The sequence below is a fragment of the Furipterus horrens genome, unplaced genomic scaffold, assembly GCF_987537825.1.
Source record: "Furipterus horrens unplaced genomic scaffold, mFurHor1.1.pri manual_scaffold_3, whole genome shotgun sequence".
In the NCBI taxonomy this organism is placed as follows: Eukaryota; Metazoa; Chordata; class Mammalia; order Chiroptera; family Furipteridae; genus Furipterus; species Furipterus horrens.
In genome coordinates, this window is record NW_028327173.1 from 104,849,781 (window position 1) to 104,866,251 (window position 16,471).

Here is a 16,471-nt window from a genome sequence, read left to right on the forward strand (position 1 = left end):
CAAGGCCAAAGCATGGTTCTTGGGAGCGAATGTCTGGGCTCTGGAAGCCCACAGAAGGGACTATGATGATCTTTCAGGGTGGCATGTCCCCATTTCCCTCAAAAGGAGGCCTGAGTGGTCAGGGATATCTTTACTCAAGTCACCCTAAGGCCTAGCCCACCCAATAACCTCTTATCATTGAATTTATTAGAATGTAATATTTTTATAATTTAAAACATAAACATGGCAGGGTCAGGGCCTGGCTAGAGAGGAATATTAAAGGGGCCACACTAGGCACTACCCCTTACCAGTCAGAAGGTTTGAGGGGCAAGTGGCTGTCTTCCTAAAGGGGCAGCCAATGGGAGCTGGGAGCACCTGGCTGGAATTTTCACCCTTGACAGCAGAGATCAGGGTCCAAAAAGGTACCCTGCTCTCTCCCTCTCTACAGTTTGAGGCTCCAAATGGAGGGTTCATCCTGCTGGAGTCAGTTGGGTTCAGGGGGTGGGGGATACAGAAGAGCTAGGGCTGGGGTTCCAACAGGCCTTGATGGCAGGGGTAGAGCTAAGCCATGCTCCAGCCACTTGAGTGTCAACCAGAGCATTGGTCAACACGCAGGAGGCGAAAGTCCAGAGCTCACATGCACAGGAGACTGACAGTTGGGGGCGGAGAGAAAGGACAACTAAGAAAGACTGAGTGAGCAAGGGGATGCCCAAGAGTGAAGCAGCAGAGGCTGAGGGAGCCACCACTAGGTTCTGCAGGCCCACCCCAGCCCCAGGAGGAATTTTGGTCATTCCTGGGCAACAGCTCTTTCTGCCTCCCCATAGGAGGTCTCCAAGGGCCTCAGTGGCCCTGGGGATGAGTCTGGGCTGCCATCAGACTGGAGGGTCACAGAGGCCTGCCTGTGTCTGAAAGCTTCTCTAGCTTCCTGCCTCAGGTGGGCCACCTGTGAAGGAAGTGGTCTCAGTAGCCACCAGGCTGCTCTCCCTGGAGAACCTATTCCCTTGAGGATGAGCTATGTAGCTCTAAGACGGAGATCTCAGGAGACTGGGAAGGGTTCCAGGGCCCAAACAGGAAGACAATGCTGGGGCCTAGCCTAAAGGGCCAAGCTGGGGGTGGGGAAACCCCTCTGATCCCCAGAATCATACCAACATCCAACTGCTAAGGATTTGCGAACCATCATGCAGAGCCCTGGCAGACTCTGGTCCCAAATCTAGCAGGCAAAGGTTAATGAGGCTGGAGTCAAGAGGTGTCAGAAGTCAAGCCAGGGAGAATCAGACTGGGAGTTGCTCTGCCCACCTCCCTTCCCATCAGGGAAGGGTGCTGGTCACAGAGCCCTGATACAAAGTCAGCAAAGAGAGCTGGTGCCCATGTTGCCCCCGTCCCCGCACCTCAACAAAGACCTGAATTAATACCTTCAAAGGAAGGGGCCACCCTGAAACTACAGTTCTCCGAGCTCCATCTCTGCCTCAAAATCCTCCTCTGTGAAATGCAGAGAAAGTGTGCCCATGGACCCTGCATTCTTACAATGTGTCTGAGAGATTCCAGAGGAAAAATGGAAGTGGAAGTAAAGTTTAAGCCCGAAAGCTGGTCACAAAATACATTACCATACCCCAGAGGCTCAGGTACATACTGACTGGTCCAGGATCATACCCCTCCAGCCAGCATCTAAGCTGAAAACAAGACATCTGACTCCACAGCTCATATACTAAGTGTCAGGGACAAGGGCTTCTGGGGAAACCAACTGCTCTAACCCAGAAGCTCAAGCTAGAAGGATTCAGGAGCAATCAAAGAAGGCTTCCTAGAGGAGGGAGAACATGGCCTGAAAGCAGGGTGGATTTGGTAAAGGGGAGGGGCCTTCAGGGGGCCTGCCACTGACCCTTCCTTGGGTTTCTCACTCCTGGGGACACAGAGTTCCCTACCTCTCAGGGACACCATCCTGGACCACAACTCCTCATTTCATCTTCTACTGCAGGGGCAGGGTTGGCGTTTGTGATGAGGGGGTTCCCTGAGGCAGCCAGGGCAGGACAGGCGTGTGGGAGGAGACTCGAGGACAGAGGTCGGGGGCATAGCACAGCCACAACCTCATCACACAGAGTAAGGCACGCAGGAGCATGGTTCCAAGCAAAGCAAGGATGGCGGGGCACCAGGCTAGAGGCCCTAAAGGGGTCCCTTCAAATCCCCAGTCTTCGGGGAGCTATGCACCCTTTGGGCAGTTCCTATTCTAGCCGACACTCCCACGGAACAGAAGGCGCAGAGACACCGACACCTACACACTAGGCACGTCTCCCCACTCCCCCACCTCAAACCCAGTGTCCTTAGCCGGCTGGAAAGACGACCTCGCGAACTCCGGACCTGGAAGATGTAGCTGCGCAGTCCCCAACCCCGACCCTGGCAGGGTCAAAGGAATCCGGCGCCCGGAGGTGCTCCAGCGCGGCGCCGCGGGGCTGGACGGAGGTCCCCGAGAGCAGGCGGCGGTGCCAACTGGGTGGTAGAGACGCACCTCTGCCCGCGCGGCGGCAGAGCCTAAGCCCTGCCCCATTCCTCCCTTGCGCTCTCTCCTCAGGTAAGAAAGGCCGGGTGCTATCATTAAAGCGTGTCCATCCTCTCCCTGCACACACAAAGTTGCTCCAAGTCGCCGGGGTTCTGGTGGCAGGAGAGGGTTAAGCGAGGCCGCGCAGAGGGAGGGCGCGCGGTCACGAACTGGGGTGCCCAACGCACCCTACTCCGGCTCCGCGCGTGCACGCTCTCACGGGCGCGCACCCAACACACCATCCCCACCCTTTGCCCCAAAGCTCCCGCCCAATCAGAGGCCGCGCACGCGGCACCGCAGGCGGGCAGACGCCCCAGCTCCCAGCCTGTGTCCCGCGATGCCAGCTTCGCCTCAGCGTCCCGACTTGGTCACACTCACCGTCCTGGGCGCGCAGTCCGCGCTCGGCTACGCTCTGAAGCCTCATCCCCCGGCTCGTCTCCGTTCTGCTTCCCGCTCCGGCTCGGTTTCCGCTCCGCAGGGATCGGCTCAGAGATTGTAGCAGTGGCAACGAGCGAGCAGAAAGGGCGTGTGTGTGCGCGCGGCCGGGGAGCGCGCGCGCGGCGTGTGCGCGTGCGCGGAAGGGCCCCTGCGCTACCCTGCGCGCCCGCTCCTGCCACCTGCCCTCCAAGCTGCGATGGCAGCAGAATCCCTAACTCACGCTTCCTCCCGCCCGGGGCGTTCACATTCGCGCGCGCGCAGGCGCGCGTCTCCCGCCGCCGCGCCCAAGGGCCGGGTATCCCGGCCCTCCGTGTCCGCGGAGCGCAGCCGCCACAGAAAGACCCTGCATTCCCTTCCGGCTTGACCCCGCCTCAGGTCCCCTGCCACTCCCAGAGGGGGCCCTTTTGGCTTCCCTGCTTCGCCACCATGCCCCACAGGGCAGTGGCTGCGGCCGCACTCACGGCCAGGGCGCCCAACTCGGGTTGCGGCGCTCGCACCCAGAGGCTTCGGCTCCCTGTTCGTCGCCCGCGCCACCTCCCACAGCTCGGTGCTTTCCCGCTTCTCTCCCCCTCTCTGTCACGGCCCCTTCTTTGCTTTCTCTCCTTTCTACGACCTGCGCCCCACCCCCACCCGGGTCCGGGTCCGCTCTCTCCCGCTATCTACCTTGCCTCCGCCCTCTCCCGCGCCATCGGCTCCCCGCCGCCCCGCTCTGCCTTTCACATTCTCCGCATTACATTGGGTCCGCCCACCGCTCGCGCAGTCCAGGTTTCGAGGGTGCAGTGGCGGCTAAAGAACCCTGTGTCCAGTACCTGGGGCCCGCCGCCCCCTCAGCTCTCAGCTCGACCCCGGGCTCCTGGCTCCGGCCTGTCGGGCAGCGAGGTGCTGCGCTAGCCTAAGCTATCGCTAACGACTCCCATCTCTCTCGGGCTTAAAGGGATAGCGCACCAGGTTCGACCTGCCCCACCCGGGGGCACCGAGGAGGGCGGCCTCGCCGCTACTGGGACAGTGCGGGGCGGTGACGTAGCCTGGACCGCGGTGCGCCGCCTTTCAGTCAAGCCTTCCCTCCTGGAGGTGAGTCAAGGAGATCGGTCGAAGCTGCCCAGATCACGCCATCCAGGGGGCGCTCAGTGCTCCTTGGCGGCTAATCCTAGGGGCAGGCTGGTGGTGTGGAGGAAGTCGGGATGGGCGCTGGGACTGCGTGGCCAGAGGAGGAGGGATTGGGAAGCAGCTGTCTGAAGCTGAGCCCAGGGTTAAGACATTTGTCATGTGGGGGGGACAGAGCTCACAGGTGGGCCTCCCACTCCTGCTATCTGACCTTGGGCAAATGCCTGCCTCTCTCTGGGCCTCAATTTACACTTTCTTGGAAGGACATTGGCTTCCATCACCTCTGGGAGCATGCCCACCTCTGATATGGTATTAGATCCCATAAGAGAGGGAGGCACAAGCCAGGCCCTCGGCCCCCAGAATTCCACCCACTCCTTGCTTCCGAGAGCTGGGGCCAGCACCACCCCACACTCACTAGGCCCGGTCTGCCCCCTCCTTCATTCTACAATCTTCCATCTCCATCCTTTTCGTCAGTGGAACAAGGCAAAGAGGTCCCAGGACCTGCCAGTGATAGCACATTGCAGTTTGCAGAGCTCTTTCGCATTCAAGATCTCCCTTTTAAAAAAAAGATCTCCCTGGCCCCTCATGATATCCCTAAGAAGTGCACCCCTGGACTCCTAGTCAGCCTGATCCTGGATAGGGCTAGTGCATGAGCATTTCATCTACCTGGTCCCCCCACCCCAGACAGACCCTTGCTCCCCAACTCCCACAGAGGAACACATTTTGGTCATTTGTTTATTAAACATCTATTATGTGCTCCATCCTGTGCTAAGTATTGGGGACATGCAGATGATTTAGATACATTCCTGCCCTCAGAAAATGGGACAGCAACCCTGGCTGCTGTGGCTCAGTGGATTGAGCATTGGCCTGCAAGCCAAGTGTCACTGGTTCGATTCCCAGTCAGGGCACATGCCTAGGTTGCACGTCAGGTCCCCAGCTGGGGGCGCGAGTGAGAGGCAACCACACAGTGATGTTTCTCTCCCTCTCTTTCTCCTTTCCCCTCTCTCTAAAAATAAATGAACAAACAAATAAATTATTTTTTAAAAAATGAGAAAACAGTAGGTATGATGGAACTTTGGGGAATGGAGGAGGTCCAGGAGAGCTCCTGCAGAATGTGAAATTGAAGCCTGGAATTGAAGGATGAGTAGGAGTTGACCAGGCAGAAGGGAACATAAAGGGCATCCCATGCCAAGTGAAGAGCATGTGCAAAGACCTGGAAGTGGGAAATGAGGAAGGATGGGTATATTTGGGGGAAGAGCAGATATTAAGACCCTTGGATTGAGGAGTTTCAACTTTGTTCTGGAGCAGCAGAACTGCCACTTAGCAAATCTAAGCAGAAGCCCTACCCAGCTTTCAGCCATTACAGAGGTATAGCTAAGGGCTTCCCAAATCCAGCAGCTTTTGAAAGAGGCCTAGTCTCCCTTCCGTTTGCCCAGTCCTACCTCACTCCCCATCTCTGCAGCAGGATGCAGCACAACCTCCCCCTGCTGACCCGAGCTGGAAGTGGTAGAAGCCCAGGCTCCATAGTGGCTGGGATATGAATCCAACAATGACCAAACTTGGGCATGCACATATCAAGGTGCCCTGTACAGACCCCAGACTTTGGTGTCAGGCATACTCCCTGCCAATTCTAGCTTTAGTGTCCTCCTCTGTACAGTGGAAATAAAAACACTCAGCCACCAAGAGGGTTGGTGAATAATTCGTGAAGAATAATGCACATGAATGAGCCAGTACACAGTGCGTATTCAGCAAATGGCCTTTTCCTTCCCCACACCTGAGTTTGGCTTTATGGCCCATCCCCAAGTCCCTTACTGTCTTTCTGTTCCCTCCTTGCCTGACCATTTTCCTTCTACCTTCCTACCAGGCTTCCTGGAGGCCTCTAGGGAAATGAGCTCACAGCTGTTGCCTGCTCTGGCTCAACACACCTCCTGAGGAGTCTTTCCAGGGCTCCCAGGTGGGCCCTAGGGAAGCCAGACAGAAGCAAACAGCCTTTCCCTAGAGTCCTTGACATCCAAGCACTCTACATCCCTATCCATTTTTCCCACTCTCCAATTCTGGGAGCCACACAGCCTTAGTGTCTGTGCTTGGGAATTTATGCCCCCAGCTTCACTCTGCAACCTCAGATACATTGCATGCCCTCTCTGAGCCTCAAGTTCCCCCTAAGTACAGGGTCAAGCTTGTGTGCCACACAGGGGAAATGAACAGAAGTCTAAGTCGTTTATTTTCCCTCAGCAGGCCCAGGCCTTGGCCCTCTATCCAGCCGTTCTGCACAGAGCCAGGGAGGTACAGAGATCTCCTTTGTGCCCCCTTGTGTCCTGCCTTTGTGCTGGTGACCAGAAGCTACTGCCACCTCTGCTCCCAGCAAGCTTTACAGAGAGGCAAGACATGAAAAATGAACAGGCCAACCTGGAGGAAACACTCTCCACTGCCAGAGTAGCAGCAGCTGGGGGCCGGGGGCCAGGAGCAGGGCCAGTGTGGGCAATTATAGGAAGGAGCTTCTTTCCTGCCACGAGGGTTGGGTCCCTGCCCCTGTAGATGCCTTGCCCAGGGACCCTCTGCTGTTTTCAGCCATCTCTACAGACTAGTGGGGGAGACTTGGCAGTGTCCCAGACCCAGTCACCAAGCCAGGTCCAGCCTGGGGCTGAGTTGTCCATGTGGAGTCCCGGGAGGCAGTGGGCATTTCCTGCCTGCCTTCTCAGCCAACCCCTGGCTTCCTGGGTTAGGTGGAAAAGTAAACAGGGTCACCGAGAGTCTAGAGAAATGCCCCCACCCAGCCAGTCTATCTCCTTGCTATCTCTCTTCCTGTCTCCCACCTCCAAGTCTTTCCCCACCTGGTCCCACCACCACTTGGCTTCCACACAATCCATTCACTTCTCAAATCCTTTCATTCTTAAACAGACTTTCTTGACTACCCTCTCTACTCTTCACTGGTTATGTGTCCGGAGTTTTCATTCATTGGTTCATCCTCACACTAATCCTGGTATTATCATCCCCATTTCAGAGTTGCATCTTGCCAGCACCTTGCCCTTCCATGGTCAAAACAGTGGATAAAGGCCCAACCCTCTTGACCCAGCTCAGGTCAACCCTGCAAAGAACAGTGAAATCCCAGCCCATTGCAATTCACCTTCTTCCTCTGCCCCAGCTTGCTTCTCCCTTCATCACCCCACCATGGCTGTTGATCTCAGAAGACATCTTGCATGCTAATCTCCCTCCACACGGCACTGGTATTATCATCCCCATTTTACCTATAAGGAAACTGAGGCTCAGAGGTGTTACATGTCTTGCCCACCATTGCACAGCTGATGAGGTCAGGGCCTGCTTGGAGAAGAAGGAGGCCAGGGATCCTGGCTGGCTGGGGTGGAGGTGGGGGAGCAGGGTCAGTGGTCAGACCCAAGGGAAGGCCAGTCCAGCTCATAGGCCAGTGCTAGAACCAGGAGGGACTTGTTCCATCTGCCTCTCTCACCCCATTCCACAGATGGAGACACTGAGCTCAGACAAGGGACAAGATGTGTCCAGGCTCATAATGTCAATAATGGCTCCAGATATATTCTCTAGGGTTCTGCCTTCCAGTTCAGCACAGGTGTTTCCTTTGGACCAGAGTGATGTCTCTCCCTGCATGCTCCATTTCCAAACCCAGAACTGGGTCTTGGGCTTGGGGGCCTGGCTGGGTGGACAATTTCCCAATGCGGAAATGAGGCATCAGCGGCTCTCCCAGGCCTGTCGCAAAGACCTGTGCAGCATCCTGCACTGCCCAGCCCTGGCATGAAGCTGGGATGGACTGGGCTGGGCTGGCACAGTGGAGCAAACAGACGGGAAGGAAATCAATTTGAGTGTTTGATTAATTTTAATTTTTAATTTGCACGGAGTGTAATGCACCCCATTTGACACTGCACACTCACTGCACCGCTGGCATTCGTCACTCTTGCCACCATTGCTGCTTGGTATGCCCAGCGGCTCCCGGCCCTTCTGTCAGAGGAATCACACATGGCAGACTGACCTTCTACAACGCCTGGAGGAAGAGTCCGCTCCCAGGGAAAAGTGTCTGGTGAGTCCCCTCTGTGTGAAATGCTCCCTCCTGCGAGGGGCCTAGTCGAGCCATGTCTGTTCCAAAGTCAAGGTGCGCTAATGGACTACTGGGCATGATGACAGTTTGGGGGGCAAGAGAGATTCTGAGTGCACCTCAACTCATACATGCTGAGTAGTTATACAGGTCACCTATATGTGAGGCAATCCTATACCTAGAATCAGATCTGTCTTAAAACTAGGACAATCCCAGCTCTTGTGATCTACAGCTTCAAGGGTCAAAGCTCTGCTGTCTCTTTGTTGATCTGGCATTTGACCACATACGGGAAAAGTTTATCTGAATTGGGAGAGACTAAGTCCATTGTACTCTGTAGCTCCTGGCCCTCCCCTCTACCCACACCGGGCCTTATGCCCTGAGATAATTAACCTGTAGATTGAGAACAGAGACCACAAAGTGAGCCATACTTGGTTATAAGTCTGGCTCTGCTAATTATAAGCCTTGTGACCTTGGACAAGTCACATAATCTTGCTAAGCGTAACCTTCTAGGGGGCTTCTGACTGTGTTTCTTGACTGTTTCCCTTCAGACCTTACCCTCTACAGGGGTATCTATCATCATCATCATCATCATCATCATCATCGGCAGCCGTCCGTCTCGAGAGACGATGGCGTAGCTTCCTGAGAGTCTATCTGCACCGCCGAGAATGGCTGTGCAGTCCGACTCGGGAGTGACAATCCCTGCCGCACTTGTTACAGGTGAAGGCAGATGGCTGTTGTTGCTGCTGTTGACGCTGCTTCCACCTCGATCTTTTCTGGACCGCCTCCTCGTTACGCCCAGCCTCTGCGCGTGACGTACTTTGTCTGACCGTGAGCCTCCAGGCTAGGCGGTCGTCTGCTTGAACTTCCCATGTGTTGAGATTGATGGAGCACTGTGTCATGTCCTTTTTGCAGATGTCTTTGAACCGCAGTTTTGGGCGCCCTGTCATCCTCTGGCCTTCTGCTAGCTCGCCGTAGAGGAGGTCCTTGGGAATACGGCCTGCATCCATTCTTTTGACATGGCCGAGCCACCTGAGGCATCTCTCACTAAGAACTGCATGCAAACTGCTCATATTGGCTCGCTTCAGCACCTCGGTGTTGGGAACCTTATCCTGCCAGGCGACATGCAGGATGCGTCGCAGGCACCTCATGTGGAAGCTGTTGAGTTTCCTTTCGTGCCTTGCGTAGGTTGTCCACGTCTCGCTGCCATAGAGGAGAGTGCTGAGCACGCAGGCTTGGTAGATGCGCAGTCTGGTTTTCTCAGTGAGGCTGGAATTGTTCCACACTCGCCGGTTCAGTTTGGCCATAACTGTGGCTGCCCTGGCGATTCTCCGGTTGACCTCCAAGTCAACTGACAGAGAGCTCGAGATGGTGGACCCGAGGTAAGTGAAGTCGTTGACAACCTCCAGGGTGTATCCGTCGATGGTGATACATGGGGGAGTCCCCGTGCCTTGAGCCATAACGTTCGTCTTCGTCAGGCTGATGGCTAGTCCGAACTCCTTGCATGCGTGGGAAAGGCAAGTGACTAGCTGCTGGAGTCCCTCTTCGGAGTGCGATGTCAAGGCTGCGTCGTCGGTGAAGAGCATCTCACGGATGAGCACCTCTTTGACTTTGGTCTTGACTCGTAGACGGGCCAGGTTGTAGAGCTTGCCATCGGATCTGGTGTGAATGAAGACACCCTCGCTGCAGTCCTTAAAGGCGTATTGGAGGAGCATGGAGAAGAAGATTCCGAACAGCGTAGGCGCGAGGATGCAGCCCTGCTTTACTCCGCTGCTGACTGGGAAGGCCTCAGAGGCTGCGCCGTTGTAGGACACCGTGCTGTGCATGTTGTCGTGAAAGGACATGACCACAGCAAGCAGATGTGGTGGACAGCCAATCTTCCATAGCAAGCTGAAGAGTCCGCTTCGACTGACCAGATCAAACGCCTTCGTGAGGTCGATAAAGGTGAGGTAGAGTGGTTTATGCTGCTCGTGACACTTCTCCTGCAGCTGGCGTAGGGAGAAGATCATGTCCACTGTTGATCGGCCAGCTCTGAAGCCACACTGGGACTCTGGGTAGACGCGGGAAGCAAGGGTCTGCAGGCGGGCAAGAGCGACCCGGGCGAATACTTTGCCGACGACACTGAGGAGAGAGATGCCCCGGTAGTTGTTGCAGTCGCTGCGGTCTCCTTTGTTCTTGTACATGGTGATAATGTTGGCGTCTCTCATATCCTGGGGGATGTAACCCTCCTTCCAGCAGAGACAGAGTAGATGGTGGAGCGGCTGTAGCAGGACTGGTTTCCCGCTCTTTAGGATTTCTGGAGGGATTCCGTCGCTTCCTGGTGCTTTCCCGCAAGCGAGGCGGTCGATGGCTTTGCCGAGCTCTGCCGCAGTAGGTGGGGTGTCTAGCTCCTCCATGACTGGTAGGTCTGGGATGGCGTTAAGAGCAGTGTCTGTTACGGTGTTCCTCGTCGCGTACAGCTCAAGGTAGTGCTTGGTCCACCACCGCATTTGCTGTTCCTGGTCAGTGATGACCTCACCTGTCTTGGACTTAAGGGGGGCGATCTTGGAGGGGATTGGGCCTGTTGCCTTCTTGATACCCTCATACATTCCTCGTGCGTTGCCTATATCGGCGGCTTCCTGGATGGTTCTGCACAGGTTTAGCCAATAGGTGTTGGCACAGTGGCGGGCGGTCTTCTGGACTTTGTTCCTGGCAGCCCGTAGAGCTTGAAGTGTACTGGGAGTGGGCGTGGCCTTGTAAGCCAGTAGGGCCTTCCTCTTAGCCTCGATCACGGGTTCCATTTCTTCCCAGTGAGCCTCGTACCAGTCAGCGTTCTTCCGCTCTTTCTTCCCGTAAGCAATAATGGCGGAGTTGTATATGGCGTCGCGGAGACGTGGCCAATTGGATTCGATAATGTCATCTGCCGCCATTCCCTCGCCGAGTGCATCTTCCATCCTGTTGATGAATTGCTGGGTCTTAACTGGGTTGCTGGCACAACTGGTGTTGATGCGTGGGCGACCCTTCATCTTGGAGTGGTGCAACCTCTTCGGCATTATGCGCACCTTGCTTACCACGAGGGCATGGTCCGTGTCGCAGTCTGCACTGTGGTAGCTGCGGGTGAGGAGGGTGCTGCCAATATCCGTTCTTCTGGTGATGACGAGGTCAAGCTGGTGCCAGTGGCGGGAGCGGGGGTGCCTCCATGACACCTGGTGGATCTCTTTGCACTTGAAGAATGTGTTTGTCACGCACAGGCCGTGGTGACACAAAAGCTCAAGCAGTCGCTGACCATTCTCATTGATCTTTCCTCTCCCAAAGTTTCCGAGGCAGGTGGGCCAGGCCATGTGGTCGGCTCCTACTCTTGCGTTGAAGTCTCCAAGGAGATAAAGAGCGTTACTTCTGGGGATCTTGGATAACGCTTCGTCCAGTGCATGGTAGAACTGTTCTTTCTCTTCGGTGGTGGCGCAGAGGGTTGGGGCATATGCGCTAAGAATGCTAACTGGGCCGAAAGTTGTTGACAATCGGAGGGTAAGTAATCTCTCTGTGCCTCCTGTGGGTGGCTCTATGGAGTTAACAAGCGTGTTCTTCCCAGCGAACCCAACACCGTGCTGTCTTGGTTGGTCCGGAGACTTCCCTTGCCAGTAGAAGGTGTAGTTGGTTTCTCTGATAGTTCCGTTGTCGGCCAACCGGGTCTCCTGTAGAGCCGCAATGTCAATGTTTAGTCGTGCCAGTTCCCTGTCGATGACGGCGGTTTTCCTGGCACCATTGATCCACGGAAGGTCTGCAGTAAGTCCGGGACACATGGTCCTGATGTTCCAGCTAGCGAGGCGAAGAGCTGGAGGCTTCTTTCTTGTTGTTTGCTTGGAATTGCCTGGTGCGAGTGTTTTGTGGCCCACTTTTCAAGAGACGCCTCTCTGATCCCCACGCACCCAGTGGGGCAGGTGAGCCATGGCGAGACAGCACCTAATTGGCTGGGGGCTGCCCAGCTTGAGGCGGGCGGTAGCTGTCCAGTGAGGTGCGATGACCTCTCCCACCGTCAGAGGAGACCCCTGGCGCTCGTTTCCTTCGCCAATCGGATGAGCTTATAACCGGTAACTGTCTCCTCCCGTGTTAAGTCGACATCTTGCGATGACGCTGGAGTGTCCTCTCCAGTGAAGCTACAAAGCCTGGGCAGGGTGATATGGAGGGCCAGCTGTTGCCCATGCAGCAGACGCCCCCTCTCTTCGCAGCTGAAGGATCCAAGGGGAAAGACAGAGTCAATACAGCTTGGCTTCAGGTGCGCCGCAGGAGTTGCCGGTGTTGACTACAACGTCAAACCGCCTTAGGGACTCCGGCTCCGGATTTTCTGTCGGGGTTTACTCCCTTAGCCTTTCCCCTGAGGAGGTATGCCGCAAGGCAGCGGAGGTTTGGAGTCAGAGTTTCCCTTCTCCTTAGCCTTTCCCCTGAAGAGGTATGCCGCAAGGCAGCGGAGGTTTTTTGGAATCAGAGTTTTCCTTCTCTGATGTGCCCTGACTGGAAGATCGAACCAGCGACACTTAGCTCGCAGGCCGACGCTCAATCCACTGAGCCAAACCAGCCAGGGGTATCTATAGAACACAACATTCAATGGCCTCCTCCAGGAAGCTCTCCCCACTGTTACTATTCCCGGGTACCGGCCTCTCTGACCCTTCCTGAGCCCTCCACATCTCGACTTTGCCTATACACTCTGCACAGGCTGGTGGGCTACAGAGAACATGGCTTTTCATGCAGATATGCCTGGTTCAAATTCAAGCTCACCTCTGTGCTGCCTGCTTAGACCAATCCCTTGAACACCTCAAATTCATTGAATCCAAAATTGAACTCATCTTCCCTCCCCACACCCAGTTTTTCATCTTTTTCTTTCCCAACTCTTAAACAACGACCCACCAACCAATTGCTCAAGCCAGAGAGCTAGGAACCACTGGGACTCCTCCTCTGCCTCATGCTCCACATCCTACTCTGCACCAGGTCCTCTATCCCCGCCGTCCCCAAATACCCTCCGACAGGGCTGGCAGAAAGAAGGGGAGAGATTCTCTGGGGTGTTTGCTCTAGTGTCTGGCAGGGCTGGGAGAGCCGTCAGAGACCAACCAGTCCTACCCTCCCATTTTACAGATGAGGAGACTGAAGCCCAAAGAGGGACAGAGGCCTGCCCTGGACCTGAAAGTGAACTGCCCATTGCAGAGCCACACTGAGAAGCCAGGTCTCCTCTATGGCCAAGGTGAAAATCTCAAAGAGATCATGATTAAGTCCAGGCCCTGTGGCAAAAGAGAACCTGAAGCCCCTGAAGTCCCAGCCCACTTCCCCCACATATGTACACCCCAGGCCCAGAAAAGGTACAGGGGAGGAGTGAGGGGCTGAGGCTGTGTTCAAATTGCCAGGCAGAATGAATAATCCATTGGTGAGAGCTCATGAAAACCAGACATCACTTCATAGCAATGCCACAGCCTAGCGCCCAGGAGTCCCTCTTGGATGTGACCATAAGAACAAGGAGGAAGGGGCCTTAGCCATGATTGGAGCTAATGGCCATTCTCTGTGTCCCCCCTCACAGTGCCTGGCTCAAATGCAAATTAATGCATTCCCAACCATCAGAAGAGCTGGTACAAGGAAGGGGAGGAGAGAGGGGAGTCCTCCCAGTTAGGGGTCCCAGGGAAGGAACCCAGGGTGGACATGGCTGTCACCTTTTGTTGAGTACCTTTTGCATACTGGACACTATGCTAAGGCCTTCACAAGCTTCCTCCCTGTGACTCTCAGACCACCTCCATGTGGCCCAAGCTTCACTGAAACCCTCCAGGCCTCAATTTCTTCTCATATAAAATAAAATTAGTAATAATAGCTATATCTAGAGGCTGTTGGGTGATTAAATAAGAAAAAGTGTGTAACGTGCCTCCTACAGTGCCAGGTACAAAGTAGATACTAATTAAATTCTAATTACAAGCCCTGGCTTCTGTGGCTCAGTGGATTGAGCATCAGCCTGTGAACCAAGTGTTGCTGGTTCAATTCCCAGTCAGGGTACATAATTAGGTTGCATGTCAGGTCCCCAGTTGGGGACACATGAGAGGCAACCACACAATGATGTTTCTCTCCCTCTCTTTCTCCTTTCCCTTCTCTCTAAAAATGAATAACTAAAATAAAAAATAAATTAATTAATTTAAAAAAAAAGAAATTCAGAGCCAAGACTCAAATTTAAAAAAAAAGAAAAAAGTTCTAACCAAGTGTCGCTGGTTCGATTCCCAGTCAGGCACATGACTAGGTTGCACGTCAGATTCCCATTTGGGGGCGCGAGTGAGAGGCAACCACACAGTTGCCTCTCCTTTCCCATCTCTCTAAAAATAAATAAATAAACGAATAAATAAATTATATATTTTTAAAAATTCTAATTTTAAGTGAGATAATTCATGTGATAAGGCTTACAACCCCACACCTACCCCAATTTATGCTTGTCAAATTTGAGCTATTAATAAAATAAGTATTTCACCACTTATTACTGAAATGGGACAAAGCTGGGTTTGAGAGGGGTGTCTACCTAGGGCTATGGGACAAAGGAGTTGTCTAGAAATTCAGAGCATTAATGCTAATACAAAGTGCAGAGAACAGGTGAGGCCACAAGAAATGGACCACCGGAGGCCAGAACCTGCTCTTATCTTTTAAAAGCCTCTCTCTTTGAGGTTTGGCCCAGATGGGCCAATCAACCTGAGTTCTCTGGGTTGGACCAAGCCAGGAAGTCAAGGAGAAGAGGGAGAGGGAAGTGGCCAAGACCCAAAATGAGGCAGAGACACTAGGGAGACAGCTGTGTGGCAGCCACCACTGCAAAGCCCTTACAGCACGTGTGCTTGACCTCTGCCCACATTTTCTCCTCTCATCCTCTTGAACAACCACGTGATAGGTATTGTTATGCCCTTATACAGATGAGGCTCCAAGAGGCTAATAATAACTTGCCAAGATCATTGCCTGTGAGCCTCAGAGCCAAGATGTGAGCTTGGGCCTCTCTGGCTTGGAACCATGATGAAGAAGGAGCAAGGAGGGAGCGGGTGCCAGGGCCCAGGCTCCTCGGGGTCCCAGAGCCCCTGGCCTAGTGCAGTGCAGCCTCCCAGTTCGCAAACCAGTGCTTCCTCAGACGGCCCTGCTGGCACTCCAACAGTTTACAAAGCCAGGAAACGCCTGCCTCTTCCCAGTCGGACCCTGAGAGCAAGACTGGGAGTGCCATGGGAAGAACCTGGCCATGCGTCAGAGCTGGAACAGAAATTCTTGGGATTAAAAAATAAAGCATATTACTGCACTTACATGCCAAGCATGGCTTTAAGTGCTTTATATGTTACATTTAATTCTCACAACACCCTATAAAGTAGATACTTTATCATCCCTGTTTTCAGATGAGGAAACAGAAGCACAGATAAGTCCACACAGCCTGGGACAGGCAGAGCCAAGAATTAGTTTTAGGGACAGAGGATGCAGAATCCACAACTGCAATCATTCACCAAGTTGCCTCTCAAAACAGCCAAGTACTGCCCCCAAGCCCAGAGCCACCCAGGGTGGTGTTGAGGGTCAAGCCCAGAGCCACCCAGGATGGTGCTGAGGGTCAGGTTAGACTGACAGCATTCCTACTTGTACACACTCTTTAGAGTGAAGAAAGTGAGACACCTGTGTCTTTGCAGACTCAGAACTAAGAAGCAAGCTATGCTACCCCTGCTTTTGCGTCTGTTCCAGAAGACACAGCCCCAGGCAGTCAGGCCGTTTGGAAACATGAGGCCACTAACCTGATTAATAACTTTGGAGCTCATGTTCCAGGACCCTGGCTCCCAGGTCCCAAACCCTATATAATGATTTCCTGGGATGAACCATTTCTGAAAAGCCCAATTCATTCCACCCACCTCCAGAGAGTTTGGGGTACTCTCCAGGGTCCTGGATATATCTCTCCTGTGGCAGGAAGTCTGGAAACTGACTTGGTTCTTTGGACATGTTCTTTTTTAAAGATTTTATTTACTTATTTTTATAGAGAGGGGAAGGGAGGGAGAAAGAATGGGAGGGAAACATCAGTGTGGTTGCCTCTTGTGCGCCCCCAACTGGGGACCTGGCCTGCAACCCAGGTAGGTATGTGCCCTGACTGGGAATCGAACCAACAACCTTTTGGTTCACAGGCCAACACTCAATCCACTGAGCCACACCAGCCAGGGCTGGACATGTTCTTTAAAACAAGGCAAGTAAATCAGCGTTTGGACATGGACTGTTACCGTAAGCACATATGGGGAGCTATTTCTTAGATTCGCCATCACCACAGAGAATCTGAGTTCATGAATTAATGCACCTCTCCTCCTCTCTATGGGTGGTTCCATTCTCACCTAAATGTTCTTTAAAGGATGCACATCAGTGAG

At 54.0% G+C, this 16,471-nt stretch overlaps 1 protein-coding gene and 1 long non-coding RNA gene across 11 annotated transcripts in view; one reads left to right on the plus strand and one right to left on the minus strand.

Annotated features, from left to right (window-relative positions):
- Positions 1 to 4,081, minus strand: part of LINGO1 (leucine rich repeat and Ig domain containing 1) — a 245,622-nt gene extending 241,541 nt beyond the window's left edge. For 3 of the 10 annotated variants that reach the window (XM_090269958.1, XM_090269956.1, XM_090269957.1), the window contains exon 1: positions 2,888 to 4,034. The gene's annotated coding sequence lies outside the window, so the exon portion shown is untranslated. Of the gene's footprint in view, positions 1 to 2,331; positions 2,416 to 2,479; positions 2,703 to 2,887 lie in introns of those variants that run through there. The other 7 variants (XR_016509751.1, XR_016509750.1, XR_016509752.1 and 4 more) reach the window with 6 other exon arrangements.
- LOC150015622 (uncharacterized) lies at positions 3,310 to 13,938 on the plus strand. The gene is made up of 3 exons (XR_016509753.1): positions 3,310 to 4,018; positions 7,918 to 8,096; positions 13,215 to 13,938. It is a non-coding gene; the product is annotated as an uncharacterized LOC150015622 (long non-coding RNA).
- Positions 13,939 to 16,471: the final 2,533 nt, after the last annotated feature.